Source organism: Arachis ipaensis, chromosome B6 (genome assembly GCF_059453495.1).
Source record: "Arachis ipaensis isolate K30076 ecotype BB chromosome B6, ASM5945349v1, whole genome shotgun sequence".
NCBI lineage: Eukaryota > Viridiplantae > Streptophyta > Magnoliopsida > Fabales > Fabaceae > Arachis > Arachis ipaensis.
The window spans coordinates 108,379,210-108,385,712 of record NC_142441.1 but is presented as its reverse complement, the minus strand read 5'-3'; the positions used below and the strand labels follow the sequence as shown (position 1 = coordinate 108,385,712).

The 6,503-nt window shown below is 30.9% G+C and overlaps 1 pseudogene across 1 annotated transcript; it reads right to left on the bottom strand.

Annotated features, from left to right (window-relative positions):
- Window positions 1–3,305: 3,305 nt before the first annotated feature.
- Window positions 3,306–5,724, bottom strand: LOC107604660 (cytochrome P450 CYP94D108 pseudogene; annotated as a pseudogene). The gene is made up of 2 exons (XR_015886043.1): window positions 4,087–5,724; window positions 3,306–3,551 (listed from the first exon to the last, which is right to left on the bottom strand). The product of XR_015886043.1 is annotated as a cytochrome P450 CYP94D108 pseudogene (transcript).
- Between the last annotated feature and the right edge of the window lie 779 nt (window positions 5,725–6,503).

Sequence of the window (6,503 nt, the reverse complement as noted above, 5' to 3'; positions counted from 1 at the left end):
ATATAATTTTAATCCACCAAATCTGATAATTCAAGACATTCAAACATATCCTATGGCAACTAGCCTAAGTTTTCACGTAACATTATAGATTAACTACAAAAAACCAAAATCATACATTTGTCCGATTTCCTCCCAAGCCATAAAACACCTCAAGCCCTTGTTTTCACAAGTTTCCAAGCCTTCAAAGTCCACTTGACAAGCTTTCAACAACCAGAGTTCCGATTCAAACACTCCACTTCACTAATTTGACATCAAATTCACATATATTCAACCTAATTTCATATAATTTCATACACATACATAATTTCAATACCATAATCTCATATAATTGGAAACTCAAACAGGATAATGATTTCATACCTTTACCCACAGAGCAATTAAACAGAATCCAGCTATAACTCGCTCTAGAGTACCCCTAAACCATCAAAATTACGCAATTCTCTATACCCATAAAACAAAAGGGAAAAAATGAAGAGAGTAGGGCTGGGTGAAAAATCTCGAATTTCTTACCACTTTGTTTAGATGAATTTGAAGAGCTCGGCGAGACGATAGCGTGCCCGCAAACGGTGCGATAATCAGAGTTCCAAATTAAAAGTTAATAAGCTTAAGGTTGATAAAAGCTTTATTCCCAGTCACCTGCTGTTCATGAATCAATTGACAAGGAACTTAATCTCGAAAATCTTAAGGTTGATAAAATCTTTATTTCAATCAGTAAAAGTAATCATTCTTTTGTTAGCTCTCCAACAGAATGTTGACATGTGATTTTTTTTTTATTTATCAATTTTATACCTTCATTAATGTCATTATTGCATTTTTAGGTTTCTCAAGCCATGTCTGATAGCTATCTAAAGGTTTCATCATCTGCAATCCTAAAAGATGCAATCTAATACATGATGGTCACTCGAACTGTGTGCTAGTGGTCGATCAAAAAGGTTTTCTGGAAGGAATATTGACATTTGATAACATCAGAAGGTGTCTTTTTGAGAAGTCTACTGACACTTCTATGAGAGATTTAGAATTTGTAGATGTATGTAGAAAGTACTTCTGCTCTTTATATATTTAAAAATTATTTTGCAAATTATTCTGGGATCAGTATTTTTATTCCTTGTTCTTTTCTTTTACAATACATGATAATAGAAAATAAGTAAGGGTTCTAATTTCAGAATAAAATCGTAACACAAATGGTTTCTATGTTTTGGTTCGATTGGGATCACTACAATAAATATGGGCTTTAGCAACGCTAAAATTAACGGTGCCTTGAAATCGTTCTCTTAGATGGTTTTAGACAACAGTTTTTTAAATGTTACTATTGAAGTTCAATTTTTTTTTATTTTATAGCAACAAAATAAAACCGTTCTCTTTGACTATTTTAAATAATGATTTTAAAACCATTACAACAATTTTTTTTAATCAAGCAACAATTTTCTAATGTTTAAATAATTATACAAAGATATCCATAAAAATCGTTCCCTAGGAATACTTAATTTATAGTACACATAAAAACCATTGCCAAAATTTACTACATCTTAAAATTATTTTATTAGATGGTCTTAGACAACGATTTTTACAGTATTTCTATTGAAGTTTAATTTTTTATTATTTTATAGCAACAAAATAAAACCGTTCTCTTTGACTATTTTAAAGAATACTTTTATAACCGTTACAACGATTTTTTTTATAAAATAATAATATTTTAATATTATTTAAATAATTATGCAAAAGATACGCATAAAAATCATTCTTTAAAAACACTTAACTTATGGTCCACATAAAAACCGTTCCCTAAAAATACTTAACGTATAATACACATAAAAATTATTCCTTCCAAATATAATGTTTATTTTTAATTTTTGACAAAATAATTGTAAAAAAAATATCTAAATTATATTATTATTCAAAATAATAATCTAAAAATCTAATTATTTAATATTTATTCCCAACTGTTAAAAATATAATTATAAAAGTACCTAAATTATATTAATATTTAAAATAGTTATCTAATAAAAAATCTAAATATAACATTATATTACTTATATATTATTATTGTTAAAAGCTCTTCACTAATAAAAATTTTTACTATTTTTTTTTATACTGAATATGTACATTACGCATTAATTTCACTTTCTTATATAGAATGTTCTATGTAATTTCTTTTTCCCATGGTTCTTGTTATTTTCTTATTTTTGATAAGTTACTTAGAAATTATTTTATTTATTTAAAAATTTTATTTTTAAAATATTAAAATAAACTAAATTAAATTTCTTTTGAATTATTAATCTTATTTAGTTAGGACTTTTATATAATTTTTTAATAACTAGTCAGTATACATAGTTAAAATTAAAATGTAAGTAATTGTAAAATAATAAAAATTAAAAAATTTAATTTAAATAATTAAAATTTTAAATTTAATTTTATGAATAAAATAAATTAATTAAATAATTTCATATTTTAAACTAAAATAATAATTTCAACTCATTAATAAATTAATAAATAAATATTTGATATATTTTTTAAATAATTTTATTATTTTACAATTACTTATATTTGATATATTTTTAAAATAATTTTATTATTTTGCAAGAAGGTAAAACTAATAATTAAGATAGGTCTTGATAAGGGGTGAGAATTGAAATTCATATTCTCATTATCATCCTCGATTGTGATGGTAAGTGTAGTTTGCTCTCACTTAGTTATCCTCTAACAATTGAAGGAAAGTCAAGTGAGCAAAATTGACTATAGTCTATAAGTCCTAATAAAAGATTAGCTTTGGTAGACTTCAAGCCAACTAGCAACTTTCAATTACCAATCAACAATAGATTTTGATAACTCAAGAGTCTTCAAGATACCAACCCAAACCAAGAACACAAAAATCTATTCCAAAATCCAACCAAATATTTTATTAAACACTTGGAAGGCATAAAAGGAAAGTATGATAAAATTGCAACAATAATAAAATCTAAAGCTATCAAATGCAAAATAACAATAATAACAACTCACTTGAACAACCATAAACATAGAAGCATCAAATTGTATTAAAGAAATCAAAATTAACAAGAGTGTTCATAAACTAAAAAGTGATAAAATAAAGAAAATAACAAGTAAAATTAAGAGAACAAATATGTAAGAACAATAATAAGTAACGGAAACTAAATCAAAATAATAATTGAAAGCTAAATCTATATATGGAAAGAACTAATCTAAAAACCCTAATTTCTAGAGAGGAGAGAGCTTCTCTCTTTAGAATTCTATCTTAAAACATGGTAAAAACCTAAACTAACACTCCTTTGTTCATCCCCTTTCAATCCTTAGGTTCAATAGCATCAGAAATGGGTTGGATTGGGCCAAAATGAGCTAGAAATCACGGATCACGTTTTCCATTAAGTGAGTCACGCGCTGTATGTCATGCGTACGTATGAGGCACGTGTACACGTCACTTAACTTCATGTCCACTATAGCAAATTACATATCATTTTGAAGCCCCAAATATTAACTTTTCAATGCTATTGAAACCGCCTCATTTGGACCTTTAAAGTCATCCTTGCCTTCAAAACCTTAAATCACTCAAACAAACATATCAAGTCATCGAATGAGAAATAAGTGAATTAAATTTAATAATTTAAGAGCTTAAAAAACATATTTTTAATCATTAAGCACAATTAGGAGGAATTCATAAAATCATGCTATTTTAACGAATAAATGTAGAAAAAATTGATAAAATCCACCATATTCAACATAAGATAAATCATAAATTTATTTATAGTTTATCAGCAACCAGCATCTTTACAGATGTGACCTTTTTAAAAGTATGTTGATAACTTAAAAAATGTGACAAAAAACCATTGTTACATTTTTCGCACTTTTTGACACGTTTTAAAAGTATGGTAAAAAGTTGATCTTGTAGTGGGTCTAGTTTTAATGACTATGTAGTCTAACAAAATTAACAATTAAGAACAAATTTAAAATATTAGAGACAAATTTAAAATTTACATTTAAAATTTAAAATTTACATTTAACGGATAAAAATGATATTTTACTTTATTTGTTTTAAGAATTATAAACAACATCTTTTGAATTAGCTCAACATACACTTAGTTCTTAGAGTCGGTCGTCGTAGTCCACTTCAAAGTTCACCGTCTTCCGTTTGGCCTCACTCTCACGAGCAAACCTCTTTTCATCCTCAAGGTCAAGGAGAAAATTTGCTCAGGACAAGTGTCCTTGTCCACAGCATCGATTACAAACCTCTCCATAACAGACGCCGCAATGGATTTCATCTGAATATAAGCCATATCCTTCCCCAAACACATCCTCGGTCCACCGTGAAATACCGGATACCGGAACGGGCTTTCACTTCGCCACACTTCATTACCATCCTCATCAAAATCAAACCACCTTTCGGGCTTATATTCCGCACAATCCTGACCCCAAATACTCTCCATCCTCCCCATTGCATAAGTGTGAATCATCACAAACCAATCTTTCTTGATCACTGTTCCATCCGGCAAAACGTCGTCGTTTAAGCACGCCACAGTGTCAGCTGGAACCGGAGGGTACAGCCTCATTGCTTCAGAAATCGCGGCGTGCAAGTACTTCATCTCCTTCAGCTCTTCGTACGCAAACGCTGCCTCCTCGCTCACGCGCTTTTCGCTCGACGCTCGAACAGTTTCAATTTCTTTGATTATCTTATCCTTGACGTCAGGCCTTGAAGAGAGAATCCAAAAGAACCAGCTCAGCGCAGACGACGTAGTATCGCGGCCAGCCAAAATGAAGCTTATAACGACATCACGGAGAAACTCCAGGGAGTTATCCTCTGCGGCCATGAACCGTGATAATAAGTCCACGTCATCGTTTGTGGGATCCTTGGCTTCTATTCTCGACCGTATGATCTCATCAGCGAATTCATGTACGGTGAAGATTGATTCCCTAAGCTTCTTTTCGCTTCCAACGTTAAGCAGCCTCTTGAGCTTCCACAACAACTGAGGCACGCACAGGAACCTCCCGGAGCTGAGATTTGCGGCGTCGTCGAAAGCGTGCATGAATCCGCTGCCGACGGTGTTATCTCCGGCGAGGCATGCCGGGTCGACGTTGAATGCTAGCTTGCAAACGCTATCAAATGCGAAGCGTTCAAGAACGTCCTGTAAGTCGAGAACGCTGTCTGTCTCCGAAGCTCTTTGAAGCAAGGGAATGAGCCTCGTTTGGATCTCGACAGTGACGTTTTGAATTGCAAAGTTTCGAAGCGACTTGGTGTTGAACCCGTAGCTTGCGATTTTGCGTTGGAGTTTCCAGAGGTTTCCATCGGAATTGAAGATTCCTTGGCCGAGGAAGTCTTCGAGGAGGTAGATGAAGCGTTGGCCTTTTGGGTAGTTGTGGAAGTTGGTTTTGAGTATGTGTTCGACGTTGCCCGGGTTGGCGGTTATGATGCAGTGGTGTTTGCTGAGACGGCGGAAGATCGCGGTGTGGGTAGGACAGTGGCAGAGGATGTCGGTGGTCCAGTCTAGGAAGCGATGGCAGTTGAGGAGGGAGTGAGGAACTGAGCCCACGAGAGGGTACGTTTTGAAGCCCGTGGACTTGGGTTTAGGTTTATGGGAGGTGTGGGCTTTATGGTAAAGGTACAGGAAGGTGAGGAGAGAGAGAAAAAAAAGAAAGGATTGGGTTGAGAATAGCTCCATGGAAGAATTTCTATGAAGAGAATATTAATGAAGTGATAATATTCCTTTGCGAAGATTAGTGGGTCTATAAGTAGACAAAGGCAATGTGCTGCATATGTGTAATGGGGAATGTTTTCTTTTGTTTTTATTATGAATAAAGTGTTATGATTTGCCGGTGTCTTATTTTTAAATATTAAATAAATAGGATTTACATTCTCTAAATCTTAAATTTTATTTTAGAAGATAAAATATGGTCTTTTATTATTTATTTTATAAAAAATATTATTCGTGCATTAAAATTAATTACTAAAATCAGTTTTTAATGTATTTATATATGAATATATGTGTGAGTTTAATTTATTTTTAACATATATTTATATTTTAATATGTATTTTATACTGGTAGCTGATTTTAGTGTATACATAACATAGTTGTTATTTCATAAATAAGACCAAAAAAATATTAAAAAAATTATTTAAAAATAAAAAAAAATCATATCTTATCCTCTAAAATTTAAAATTTAAAAAATCTAAATTTAAATTAAAAAAAAAAAAAGGGTGATAGCTCTCTTTTAAAGTGGAATTTTCCTTCAATTGTAAAGTGTATCTGATGTTGGACTCCTACCAAAATGATCTAATGGTAGTTACTTCGTTATTCTCTCACTCTAAAAATAAGTAGGGGTATTTACGGAATTGAGTTGAGTTTAGAAAAAAATGAAAATTGAATAAAATATCTGATTGGATTAGTTCGAGTAATTCAATACCTTATTGAAAACAAAATTAAAAAATTAAAAAAAATAAATATTTTAAATAATAATAATAATAATAATAATAATAATAAAATGCATCGTCGATTTAA